The sequence below is a fragment of the Myodes glareolus genome, chromosome 4 (genome assembly GCF_982192425.1).
Source record: "Myodes glareolus chromosome 4, mMyoGla1.1, whole genome shotgun sequence".
Classification (NCBI taxonomy): Eukaryota; Metazoa; Chordata; class Mammalia; order Rodentia; family Cricetidae; genus Myodes; species Myodes glareolus.
The window spans coordinates 97182288-97196410 of record NC_142029.1 but is presented as its reverse complement, the minus strand read 5'-3'; the positions used below and the strand labels follow the sequence as shown (position 1 = coordinate 97196410).

At 43.1% G+C, this 14123-nt stretch overlaps 1 protein-coding gene across 9 annotated transcripts in view; it reads left to right on the top strand.

The window, feature by feature from the left end:
* The window catches only part of Opcml (opioid binding protein/cell adhesion molecule like), a 1115999-nt gene that overhangs the window by 1055544 nt on the left and 46332 nt on the right, over positions 1-14123 (top strand). The gene's annotated exons all lie outside the window — the stretch shown is intronic.

Sequence of the window (14123 nt, the reverse complement as noted above, 5' to 3'; positions counted from 1 at the left end):
CAAGAGTAGATGGAACGTAATAAGTAGGAGAGATCCCAAGGTTCAGGTGTGACAAAGCAAACCAAGGGCAGAATTTCCAAGTGGGGTGACCAAGAGGACTCAGCAGTGAATGTGAGCTGACCCCCCAGCTGCAATCCAGCCCAGGGGCATGGTTGCTATCGCTCAGCTAGCAACTTCTTCCTCTAGTCAGGTGGCACCAAAGTCAGGAATGAGTTTCACAAGTAGAGACTACATTGGAAAACCTCTTGCTAATGTGCTCCTTGATACAGTTGTGGACTGTGCTGCTGTGTACACTGTAAATGTGTGTATATAGGCAGAGAGGATGCTGGGAAGAAGAAAGGCAGAGTCTCAGGGATCACGAGAGAGGCAGAGAGAAGCAAGATAATTGGTGAACGTTTAGTGTTGAAAGAAGATGCAGTCATGTAACTGAGGGTAGGTAAGAAATATGGGTTAGTTTAAAGTGTAAGAGCTAGCTAGTAATCAGCCTGAGTTATTGGTTGAGCATCTATAATTAATAGTAAGTCTCTGAATGGTTAATTGGGAGCAGCTGCTGAGACACAGAGAAATTCTACCTACGCTGCGCACCTTGACTTCAGCTATATTAGAGAAGTTCCCATTCTCAGAATGTAATCTCTCTGTTAGCTCTATAATGTGCCCACCTACGAGCATACAATTGCTCTCCTGAGCACCACCACTAGGAAGGGATTGGACCACCCGCCCAGGAAGAATCCTCTTAGCTACTGCATCATTAGGTCCTCAAAGCTGCACATGGCTGAGAGATGAGCTCTCTCCTAAAAGAGATCATGAAGTCTTGCCTCCCTTTCTTGTGATGGTCCAGGGCTCTTTCCCCCACCTTTCAATTCACCCTGCTCCTTTGCATGAATTGTGCAAATTCACAAGTTGGTTTTCGCAAAGCTTCGCTCAGGCTGAGAATCCTGCCCCTGGGAAGGGCAGTGGCAAAGGTCATTTCTTTGACTGCTGTCTGGACCTCTTGTTCTTGATGGGAACTTGAGTGCTCTGAGTGGAAGGCTTGCTTTGCCACGTAAGAAATAGCTGTTCCCTCTTGCTAGAAGCTTAATGTAGTGCTTCCTATAACTGAGTGGAGAGAGGAAGCTCTTCAGTTTGCAGTTGAAAGAAATGGTCCGCCAGCCTTAGAACACAGGGAGCAAACTCCCTCATTGCTGAGGGGAAAGAGGCATTTAAAAAAAAAAAAAAAAACATGCGTGGAAGCTGATGCCTCACTTGGTAGCCTGTTGATCTGATGGCACAGAGTGTCAGCGCAGTACTCTGAGGTCCGGAAACAGAGAGGATATCATCAGCCCTGCTCCTGATGTCCCTGCAGGGATGATACAGGGGCACAGGTGCTGCAGCTGTGGGCTCCTGCGGGAGGAAATGGATAGGCTAAGCTCCACTGCCCCGCATAGCTCCCGCTGCAGGCAGCTTGCTTCCTTGAGTTTGTTCCACTGTTCCGAAGCCCTGGCCAGGCAGCCTGCTGCTGTGACCTAGTTACCATGGAGAACTTGCACATTCTCGGCTCCCTTGCTGCTTTTACGGGCAGAATTACTGGAGAGAATGTCTTTGCTGCTAAGAAATATAAATATTACAGAGAGATGCTCATTTTCTCCCTCTATGATGATTATTACAAAAGAGATGCAAGACAACTTCATTACAGAGCACTTTCCCCCACCGCAAGCCTGTGGTGGGCTTCCACAGGGGTGGGCAGTGCTCCTAGGAGCTGGATGGCATTAACCCTTGACTGCCGATTGTACAGATACAGTGTCGGACCAATCACTCATCCACCAGATTTGTTTGAAATGCTGACTGCATGCTAGGCGCTGGGGAGCCAAAGATAGAAAAGATTCTGTCCTTGCCAACACAGAACACGAAGTCGAGGAATAGAAACAAGAACACCAAACAAATAACTACAGCTTTAAAATGTTTCAGTAGATTCCTGGATCAAAGGCAAATGCCTGAAAGTAAATAGAAATAAGAAAATCATGCTCATATGCTGGGACCCATCTTTCGTCAGGCAGACATGCGGCAAGCATCCCTGGGCTTCATGTTGACTGTGAGCGCTTTCTTCAGTTGGAAAGGGAGGGCTTTCAGCGTCCCCACTGTTTGGTCTTTTAAACAAGAAAAAGGAGAAGGTGAAGGGCAACGGTGAGAAGCCACGTACCAGCTGAAGCTTCCTTCACATTTGGCTGGCTTTCCCATCGAGTGATACATTCTCTGCAGCCGCAAGAGAGCCAGGGTCACTGGCTGTTTTCATCTAGGCTTCAGGAGATCCTGAATACAACTGACATTTGCTTAGTAAGTTATGATAATCAGCTTCCCAAATGGTCCCTGGTGAGCCTCCTCCCACGACAACCATATGAAAAAGGCTGGGCTGTAGGTTACAGCAATGTGTCTCATTCAAGTGGGGTCGTGTATTGCCTGGCAGCTTCTGGCTCGGCCTCTTGTTACAAGGACAATTAAGTGGCCACAATAAGATGTCTACCTATAGCAAAACTAATGTCCAACCCTTTGAATGAGCCAATTCAAACATTTCTTCAGCCCCCTCAAGTCTTGAGATGACCATAGTCCCTGCTCCAACATCACGGAAGCCTCTGAGCTAGACACATTCAACTGCACGTCTGCTTGGCAAGTAAATGCCAATGGGATGAGAACAATATCTGACAAATATTCCCCAAACTCCAACTTTATAACTGGTTAGGATAGTAGTTGCTTGCCATAAAATACAGGTGACAAGATAATTTTAGGAAAGGTATAATGAGAACACGACTGGAACTGTCAGCATCTTGGATGCTGGGTGCGGGGTACCTGGCAGTGGCCTAGTGGAGTATGCAGTTTTGAGATGCACAGAAAGTGGCCCACCCACCGTAATGGGATACCTTTCCCTAAAATAGCTGAGAGCAAAGGGGAGAGTCTTTCCTGTTGGAGTTCCTATAGCACATTACACAATCCAGAGTGCTCTCCTGATTGCTTATTCAGAACTGTAAGGTGTAGAGGTGCATGTCTTTAATCTCAGCATTTGAGAGGTAGAGGCAGGCAAGCCTCTGTAAATTCAATGCCAGTTTAGTTTACATAGTTAGTTTCCAGAAAATCTGGAGCTCTTCGTAAAAAACCTTGTCAAACAAAACAAAACACAGACAGAGAGAACAGTGAGGAGATGCTTCGGTAGATATATTAATCTGACACTGCCTTAATCAATGTTACTTTGGGACACTTAGGAGGCTTGTCTAATATAATCAATCCCCCCTAAAAGTCTAAAGATTTTCAACATTGAAGTAAATAATTGTTTTTGTAGTTACGGTTTAACAACTGCAAAGGCTCGATATCATGGTAAGATGTTTTAGTACTTCTTTTAAAAAGCTGTGTATTGAGTATAGCAAAACAAAACAAAACATTGCAAACAACATTTGATGTCAAAACTTAGCAACGGTTTAAGTACATTTATAGTTACACTATTATCAGAAAATAAGGGAGTATAATCGAAAGTATTCGCTTCTTTATAATTAGCTTGATTATACAGGGAAAGAAAAGGCACATACTTTGGTCAAAGAGGGGATGCAGAATTTTCGGAGTGATTTCAGTTGACACAAAAGCACTAAGCATCTGTAAAAACTGAGGTAAGACAGCCAGAAAATTGTCAGCAATCTAGAGATGAAATGTCCCGGGAACAAACAGAAGGAATACTGTAGTAAGTAGCTGGACCCACAAGCCCAGATGTGGACAGCAGCTTTTTCCAGACCAAAGACCACATTCTCTGAACCAATGGTCAGGGTCAGGCAACACTGTGGATTTGTAGATGTGGACCCTCACAGGGCTCTTTACAATCATCTAGTCTAGTTTTCTAAATCTTGGCATCAGGCATCTGGCCTCTGAGTTGCCAGAGCTCCTACTTTTGGAAGCAGGCTGAAGAGCGATTAAAAGGGGCTGGATGTGAATTCAGAGTTCTTGATTCTCTGTTAGTTTCATAGCACATAATGCATGATTGCAAGAGGCTATAGTCTCTAGGACTTTGTAGCACTTGGCTCCCTTTCTTCCTGACCCACAAACCCCTTTCTTGCAGTGTTGCCTTGGGGAATGAGAGAAGAAAGTTCAGTTCCCCAGTCTGGATGTTCTCCCTTGAGCATCCTCTCCGTGGCTGCCTGGCATCAGGGGTGCTGGCCTAGTACACACCCTCTCCATGACAGTCGGGCATCAGTGTGCCAACCTAGAACACAGGAGCATGAAACTGCACATTCAAATCTACCCCCAAATCCAACATTTGAAATGTCTGTAAACACTTAATTCATACGATGCCTTTAAATAATAAAACAAGGTGGAATATAATTAAGGGGCAAAGTGAGTTGTGCAGACAATTTTTGCTGTGAGTGAGTCTTTTTAAGTTGACGAATGTGACATTGTTCTCCCCCCAAAAAAGAAAACTTCAGCAATTTATTTTCCGAATTACCTTGATCCAAATTAGGTCAAGGGAGAGGGAGGGTGGAGAGTGGGAGAAGTCCCAGAGTGCCTCTCAGGTGATGCAAACTCCAATTGTCTTTGTAATCCCATTTAAGAGGAAAGGCCAAGGCTGCTTGGTTATGCTGGCTAGGACAAGCCTGCCTCCATCTAAGGCAAGGGCCCTGTTTGCAGAACAATGAGCCTTCAGCCCAGTGGACAGTCTGTTATCAGCCAGCTGCAGGCTGAAAAATAATCTCCAGTCACTAGCAACAATGGGTGCTGTATCTTAGGCCAGGTAATGAGGAGTCTTTAAACTGCATCAGCTCGATTTTATTATCCTTTAGTTTTACACTTCTCAGCCCAGAATAGTCTTATCTTTTCCTCTCTGTTGTTTTGTGCAACCCTCTCCCTCCTCCACGGAGGAAAAGATATTAGGTAGCCTTTTTGCTTTCCTTCCTCTTTCTGATTTGAAACCACTGCATAATAATAAGGCTCCATGAAAATACATGTATTTGTGCACAAAATTAAAATTACCTGCCTCCGTTTCTTTGGTTCAAGATCAGATCTAAGAGGGAGACAAAAAAAGTGCATACTAATGACAGGTAGTGCCAGCTCTGGGTGCTTGCCGGGGTCATGCTCTCTAAGCAGGGAAGGGATTCATCCAGATCCAGACAAATCACCAGGCCCACTGCTGGCAGCAGCTCCCGCATCAACTTTCATATGTGTTCAGAGACACCAAGCAAGGAGTCAGATCTTGAACTCCAAGAGCAACTGCTCCTGTGCAGCTGATTCAGGACGAAGTACTAATTGGTTCTTTCGGTTTTTAAAAGCAATTCTTCATTCCAACAGGTATTGACCAGGCTTAAGAAAAGGTTTGGTCTTCATGCACCCACTTGGGCCTTCTTCCACCGAGCCTCTCTGTGCCCTGGTCTTCGGTCTGTGTGATACTCCCTGTATGTATACACAGAAGGAGATGCCGGGTACTTGAGACTGTCAGACCATAGCTCTCTGGGTGACTGTAAGTGGAAGGGAGCTGACACACGCTGATTTCTGATATACAATCATAAGAACGACTGACATGTGGAGCACTGACCTGGGTGCCGCCAAAGGCCCGCTACCGCCTTTGTTTTCTCAATTTTGGAAACATGTGTAGGTTAGCAATGAGAAGGAAGGAATATGGTTTTTATTAAAAAATGAATACTTGGAAGATTTCAAAGTGAATTCCAAAAGGAGTTAAACATAAAAATGAAAGAGCATTAAAAATGATATACAATATTTTTATAACCTTGAGTTTGGAAATAACTTCAGGAAGGCTCAAAGTGCAGAAGTTATCAAAGAAAAGGTTGACAGATTTGGCAATGTTAGAAAAAATTTATTACAGAGAAAGACACTTATAATGAAATTAAAAGGCATATATCTTTAAAAAGAAAATATGTCTAATATCTATAAAGGAAAATGGATGATATACAAAATATATAAATATTTCTTGTAAAAGAATACAAAACTACTCAACAGTAACAATAAGCAAATATACAGGAAATACATAATATGTAGTGGGAACATACAAATGGGCAATAGGGTAAAAAGATATAGGCTTTGCTGGAAATCAACAGATGACAAACTACAGTCAAAAGATAATTTCACAGCAATGAGTTTGGCGGAGTTAAAAGAGCCAGATACCATGTAGTTCAGAGAACCTGGGAGGCAAGCTTCCTCGTGTATCATAGAGGAGAATGGAAATTGTAAGCCTGGTGTTGATGCATCTGGCAGCACTGGTCAAATTCTGGGTATCGGTAAGAATCCTGTTTTAGAGACATTTCTGCACAATGACCAAATGCGTGTGCAGGGGAACACTTACAGCCCGTGGCAATCAAGATAAATAAGAAACCATCTACGACCCAAGTGGAAAACATTGGCTGGGCCTGAGAGAAACAGACTTTTCATTCCAGCTCTGCAAGAACCATTGGCAAGCACATCCCAAGTGCAAGGCCAGCCTGGGCTACAGAGCAGTCTGTCAGCTTGAGAAACTTAGTAAGACCCTACCCGAAAGGATGTAGCTTAACGGCAGAGTGTTTGAGAGAACACTCTCAACATTGCCTGAGAGAACAAGGCAATAGAAAGAACCCCAGCACAGGAGAGAGATGGGGCGGAGGTATTTATAGAGAGGATACTTTTTCTCCAGCCCACAGAAAGGAGAGAGGTGCTGAGGAGATTGCTTGGTTAGTACATCACCTGCCACACAAAACTAAGGACCGTAGCTCTGCTCTCACACCCATGTGAAAGTCTATCATGGTGGTATGTACCTGCGACTGCAGAATGGGAAGAAGCAAAACCCTTGGTCAGCCACCCTACCAAATCCACGAGTTCCATGTTAAGTGAGAGATTCTGTCTCATAAGGTTGAAAGTGATTTAAGAATATCCCTAACACACACACACACACACACACACACACACACACACACACACACAGGAAAGTAAGAACCACTCAGACATGGATTTACATGAATGTAAATTTCTATATAAAAAGAATGGAAGTTCTATTATTTCCATTTATGTATGGGAGAGAGGTCAATATACACATGCATGTCTTCAGACACACAACTGCACGGAACATGTAGCACATTTAGGATGTGCCGCAGATTGAGGAAGGGAATTGAAAGAGAAGTTTTGAGTAGTTTTGATTTTACTGCTTGGACCTTTTCCAGTGAATATGCTCACTTATTAAATATGTAACAGGAAAGGGGTTTTAACGATTCAGACACAAGTCTTGCGGCTAATTCATTGTTAACAAATTGAGATGTTTATCCACAAGAGGGAACTCATGCCTGGTACTATAAACCCTGTCAAAAAAGCCATGACTGAGGAGGCCTTTGTCCTTAAGGAAGACCTTACCACTGCTGCTGAGCCAAATCAACAAGGCATCCAGCCACTTTCTGAATGTCTATGTTTACATCCACGGACAAACACTGCTCCCAACCATCATCAGAGAAGCCCATCTTCACACTGATGGGAAGAGAATACAAGCCCCATGGCTGTACAGGATGCTGAGAATAAAGGATGGGTGGGGGCCAGCTTTTAACAAGGCATTCATACCACACTCTTAAGTGGGGACTAGCTCTGAACAAGACATTCATGCCACACTCTTAAGTGGGGTCTAGCTCTGAACAAGACATTCATACCACACTCTTAAGTGGGGGCTAGCCTTGAACAAGACATTCATACCACACTCTTAAGTGGGGGCCAGCCCTGAACAAGACATTCATACCACGCTCTTAAGTGGGGGCTAGCCCTGAACAAGACACATTCATACCACACTCTTAAGTGGGGGCCAGCCCTGAACAAGACATTCATACCACACTCTTAAGTGGGGGCTAGCCCTTAACAAGACATTCATACCACACTCTTAAGGCTCAGGGGTTGTTTCAAAAGATGGAGCAGAAAGGATTCAAGGCCCAGAAGAGAAAGGCTATAAAATGTCATATTCTGAGCACCAGGTGGCCATGCAATTGTGAACTCAGTATCTGCACTGTGCCCACAAAAGCTGAGCCCTCCTAACAGTCAGCTGGGGTGGGACTGGAGCCCATGGGGTCTACCGTTTGCTACTCAACTATTACTGGTATTCTGGGAAAATGTTCTGGCAATGAATAGATTCTGGGAGAGAGGACAAGACACAGTAACCAGCTGTGGACTCACTAGTGGGCCCAGGTTAAACTCGGTGGGACATTAAATAAAACAATCAATCATGAATGTGGGGAAGAGGTTTGTAGGGAAGAAGGGGGCTGTCAAGGGCTTGGCAGGTAAGCAAAAGTAAGGCAGAGAGCAATCAGAATGTATTATATATATATGGGCAAAATTTTTTAATAAAAACATTAGTGACTATAAAAACAGGTATTATTTTGTAAAACCTTGAGAAGGCATCAGTCATTATTTTCCAAGATCCAAAAATAAATCCTTTTTTTAAAAAAAATAAGAACCATTAAAATGATAAATAATGGGGAAAGGATATTTGATTTTAGTGGAAGGGTATTTGTTTATTCACTGACTCACTTAACATTATTGTAGAGTGACTATAATATACCAGTCTTAATCTGAACATTAGATACACAGAGATAAACAAAACAAGTATTTGCCCTTAGGAATAAGCTTAATTTTCCAAGCCAGCTAAAAGGGTGGGGTGGGGTGAGATCAGGCAATAAACAAAGAAGTACATACGCAATGCTAGAGGGCACAGAGTCATCTGATATCATAAGCAAGGAGAGGAGGCTGGGAGCTGGTGGCAGAAGTCCTCGCTGATGTGAGTTCTGAGAGACAATTTAGAAGAGATAGCTTCAGTTAACAGAACATTCTGCTGCACTGCTTTATGGAGAGGCCTGTGGTACGTGTTCTTGATTGACGATTAACGTGGGAGGACCCTGCTCACATTGAGCAGTGTGACCCTTGTTCTGCTGGTCCTGAGTGCTATTGGAAAGCCACGAGGGGCAATTCAGTAAGCAATGCTGCGCCATGACCTTTGTTCCAGTTCCTACCTCCAGGTTTGTGCCCTGAATTCTTGTCCTGGCTTAAAGATGGGTTTAGAAGCTGTAAAATGAAGTCAACTCTTTCCTCCTTTAGTTGCCTTTGGCCATGGTGTTTTATCCCAGTGATAGAAACCCTAAGATGACACAAGTCAGTGAAGCTTAGGAATCACTTGCCTAGTCCAAGTGGTAGCTTGGCTGGTAGGAAACACAGGTTTTTAAGGCTGACTTCCCCAGTACACAACAGTATGGCAGAGTGGGCCTCAAACAGGAACACGTGACTGACATTACCTGGCTTTGAAAGCACAATAGAGGAATGTCAACAGATACTTGATAGACTCTAGGTGCTCTATGGCCCTTTCAGGAGACACCCAAGACTCTCCCTTGTTCTTTAACGATGCCAGGGCTAGTGGTTTGGGGGCTGTACTTTTGTTAGCAAAACCCTTTTCTTTCCTGCAGAGTGTGGTAGAACTGTTTGGAACCCACTCTAGGCTTGAAAATTGGAAGCAGGATTGTTTTCTTATGAGTGTGTGATAATGGCCATGACTCCCTAGTGGGAGCTCAAGAGCTAAGAAACAAAGGTTGAAGGGAGTGTGTGTGTGTGTGTGTGTGTGTGTGTGTGTGTGTGTGTGTGCTGGCCAAAGAGATTTTGCTTCAGGGGACAAAATGGAGGGAAGGAAATGAGCTGTTGTGGGTTGGAGACGTTAATGGACTCTTCAAAGTGAAACTTGAAAATTATGTTTACACAGAAATTATGTGGAGAAAGTTGAGGCAATTATGCCGATAACACAAGTCAAATCTCCTAAAGTTCTGGCTTCATTGATCTGGAGAAGTGGATATTTTTTAACTTGATAAATCCAGATAATTGATACTGGGAAAAGTCCTTTATTTACTGTGAATTCAGACAAGCATCACGTCACAGCAGCCAGTGGAGTACGCTCATGTTATTGATACCTCTGCTTTCTTCACTGGTCTGGGAATTTCACCATTTTTGCTTCCCTCCATGACCTTCAGAGGCAGGTCCTACATACAAACATGCCTTCTACTTTACATTGAAAGTGAATTATCGAAGCATGGTCACCCAACACCCGGGTCTGTATAAATTGACTTCAGGGCTATGCATTTCACATTTGCCTAAGAGATGGGTCAGGCAATTCAAATACACCATCGCGGTTGGTGGAGCCGGTCTGTTCTCCATTTAGGATGGCTATGACGTAATGTGACTGCAGACGTGTTCTCATGCAGCTCATGGCTTAGGGACTTGCTCTCAAGGCCCCTAACAAGGAGCCTCTCACCAGGAAGTAGACCTTACTGCATGATTTAGGTATTATAAACCACCATATCCTTTCCAACACGACGAGCTTGAAGCTCAGCAGGACTGATGACCTGGGTTCATGCTGAATGTCCCTGAGTGAATACCTGTCTTCCTTTTACACAGTCAAAAGTAGAACACCGAATACTTCAATACTTCACCTCTAATCACCAAACAATGTGTGCATTCCTCCCCATCAACAACCCAGCAGCATGGCGTGCCTTCTAATTTAGGTGTAGATCCTGCAGGTTAGGGGCTCAGACGTAAGACTGTTCCCCGCCCATTTCCAACCTTAGTCATATGTGATAGACAGTCATCTCTACCTCTGCCTGTCTGTAAATTGGGACTCTACCTACCTGTTCCTTGAGTTTAAGTAATTTTCTCACAAAGTTCATGGAAACATCATGCATTTACTTATACTCACACATTTGCTATAGCATAGAGTACGAAAGACACAGATGAGAGAGGTTCATGGGGTACATTACGGAATAAAGGGTCGGGAGCTTGTGTGCTCTCCTGTATTCCGAGAGCCTCTGCACATGTTCACGTGTCTGGAAATTCACAAGCCCAGTGCGTTTGAGGTTTTATAGACATCTTCATTTAATTGGCAAGATTGATTATATCCCTGGCCATTAGTGGTCAACTTAATGCTTAGGCCCTCTCCCCTTCCTGGATGTGGTAAGTGTTAACTGCCATCCTGCCTTAGTCTTCATGGAGACCTCCAAGTCCTGAGCTACCCAGAGGCTCAGACCACAGTCATCTCATTAGGGTACGTAATAGATATTTAAGGGATGCTAGGATCTGTTCTTCAGAACTAAACATTCCTTTCACAGTATCTTAACCCAGGTTATGCTTTGTTATTGTGTTTCTTTTGGTATCAGTTTCCTCTGGTTCCTCAGTAATCACACTCAGTGCCACTTTCCCTCTGTAAAGTGGTACAGGCAATACTGCCTAAAATCATGGGCTCTTATTTAATTACTGAGATCTCTGGCTATCCATCATTAAACGAGCCAGTACACACAAGTAAATATCTAAATAAAAGCCCAAAGTCATATGTAACATTTCATTTATTGCTATCTAACTCAGTCTAAGGAATTTTTCCCAAGAGGCATCTTTCCCTTCCTGGGCTTCTTTAATATAGTATATTTGATATTTTGTAACCTTATTTAAATGACTCAAGGTCATCTTTATGAACAATGCTTATTGCGTCAAGCTGCATTGCAGGTTACGCTGCAGAGCTATTGACGTGCATGGTTATTTGCCTCTGCAGAAGATAGCCTCGAGTTGCTATGCTTTTGAATTCGTGTGTCCACTTTTTATAGTTTTTCCTTTTTCTTCCTTGCTGTCAGCATCGCAGTCATCAATTTTCGCTGTTGAAATTTCACTTGTCTTCAGCCAGCATACATCTTTCTGCTGTCGACTCAGTGTCTGAAGTGCTGGTTTTAGCGCTGGCTCTCAAAGTAAGATTCATTTGCCTCTGCGAATCACACAAGATCCCCTCAGATGGGTCTGGGAGGTCAAATGAATTATTTCTATTGAGAAGGCCCAAACTCTTTCCAGTGGCTCAAGGAAGGGTTACCATTCCCAGTTTGTCACAATGGTGGGAGAACAGTGTTGGTACTCATGCTAGGAACTCAGATAATGAGGTTGGGGTCCAAGCTCTGCTAACAGCCGCTGCTCATAGGTGAGAAACTGCAGTTTCATTTGGTAATGTGCTGCTGTTTTTGAGGCAGTGGAAGTCTGTGTTACATCTTAACTGTGGGAGCTGTGGTCGTACGCATTCTGAGATGATGTAGAAGTAAGCCCGCAGCACAGAGCGCAATATTCTCTCAAGAAAAAAAAAAAACCTCCCTAGATTGAGTTACCAGATGAAGTAGTCAGTTTTGTTCAAAGACTAGCATGAGCATTTCAAAGAACAGCGGATAGATGGCTATGTTTATTTGGCCTCAGGTTTGGCAAAAAAAGAAAAAAAAATCCGAAAAGTGAAAGACAAAGACAAGGCTGGCAACTCGGAGAAAAACAACTGACAGCATTTTACCAAAACTTGAATTTGATCTGAAAGTACAAACAAAGAAGTCTTATATTTGATTACATGAACATTACCAGGTTCCAAGGGCCTAAAGACTTTCTTTTCTTTTGGCATGCGTATTTGTACAAGGTGCAAATGTTCGTGTGTGTGCGTGTTCACACAGGTGCTGGCATATGTGTGAGAAAAGGTGCATGTGAACATGTGTGCCTATATGTGTATAAGCCTGAGTCTGAAGTCAGGTGCTATGTTTGATCACTCACCACTTTATTTTTCTGTGTCAGGGTCTCCCACTGAACCCAGAACTAGTTAATTCCCGCAAGGCAAGCTGGGCGGCTTGCTCAGGAGCAGTCTCTTGGGAGCCTGGATTGCAGATGATCGCCATGCTTGCCTGGCTCTTTTATGCGCTTTTGTTCTTACAGTTGTTTATTATCGGCAAATGCTTTGCCTGCCAGTTCATCTCCGCAGCCCCTAAAGACTTTCAGATATGACTGGTGATGTCATTAATAAATGTAACTGCTAATATATGTGGACTTTTAAACTTGTACACACCTGTAGTTCTAGTCGCCTTGGCAGTAAAAGCAGAGGGTCACCCATAAGTCCAAGGTCAACCTAGGCTACACAAGATCCTGACTCTTAAAACAACAAAAGTTCTGAAATGAAATGTGTCACAATTTGATAGTCTAATAGTCTCCCTCGCCAAAGATGATGTATGTTATCAGTACTAGTGTTCCAAAACGGCACGTGGAGCAAAAATGAGTTTATTTATTATTCAAGATTCTTCATAAGAATATATATGGCATATGTACACAGATTATATGATATGCATATGTAATAAAAGATGCATGCATAAATTTATGCATTACACAATGTTTAGTTCAGTGATATGCTACATATATGACCAAAATCTTAAAAACTGTAAAGAACTTAGACAATTCCTAACATCTAGTTATATGTATGTAGTTATACATACCTATGCTAAAATGTAACGGATTGAGATGCTGATATAAACAGCTTACTATTCTGCCAGTCCTGTGGAAGCATGGCACACGCAATTATGTGTAATATAAAACATCTAATGATATAAGTATATCATTTTAAGTTTATGAGCAATTTTGGAACTGGATTATTGGCTTAGTATAGTATTCTTATCACTGTATTTTAGAGCTCTTACTTAAAACTATTTACTATTTTTTTAAGCATGCTGTGCTATATGAGCAGCATTCCCACACATCTTACAGTTACTGCCTCTCCTGATTAGGTGAATTCCCTATACAACACCATCTAGATCTATATAAATACAACCACCATATTTGTTTGCACTGGGAAGAATTCTTTGCATTCTCGTTGTTACGTGTAGTACAGCTGTGTATGTGTATGTGTTATGTGTATCCTCATATCGGAGAGAGAGAGAGAGAATTGACTTGTCTCGAATGGCTCACTGATACAAAACCTGGCATCCTGATAAGTTCAAATCCTGTAACCCATATGGTAGGAGAGAAACTAAAGTTGTACTCTGACCTCAACATGTACGTGCGCGCACGCATGCGCGCGCGCACACACACACACACACACACCAAACATTTAAATATATACAAGACTTGATCCATGTGATTACGGAGACTGAGATGTCCCTAAATCTGTCATCAACGAACTAGAGACCCAAAAGAGCTCATGAATTGTTCCAGCTTGAGGGCCAGGAGAATTGATCCTGGAAATTCTAGTTCAAGTCTGAAGCCTGAGGACCAGGAGAGTCAATGGTTTGAGTCCAAGTGGTGAGAGGAACCTCCCACCTGCAGCTTTCAGGGAGAAAGGCAAACCTTCC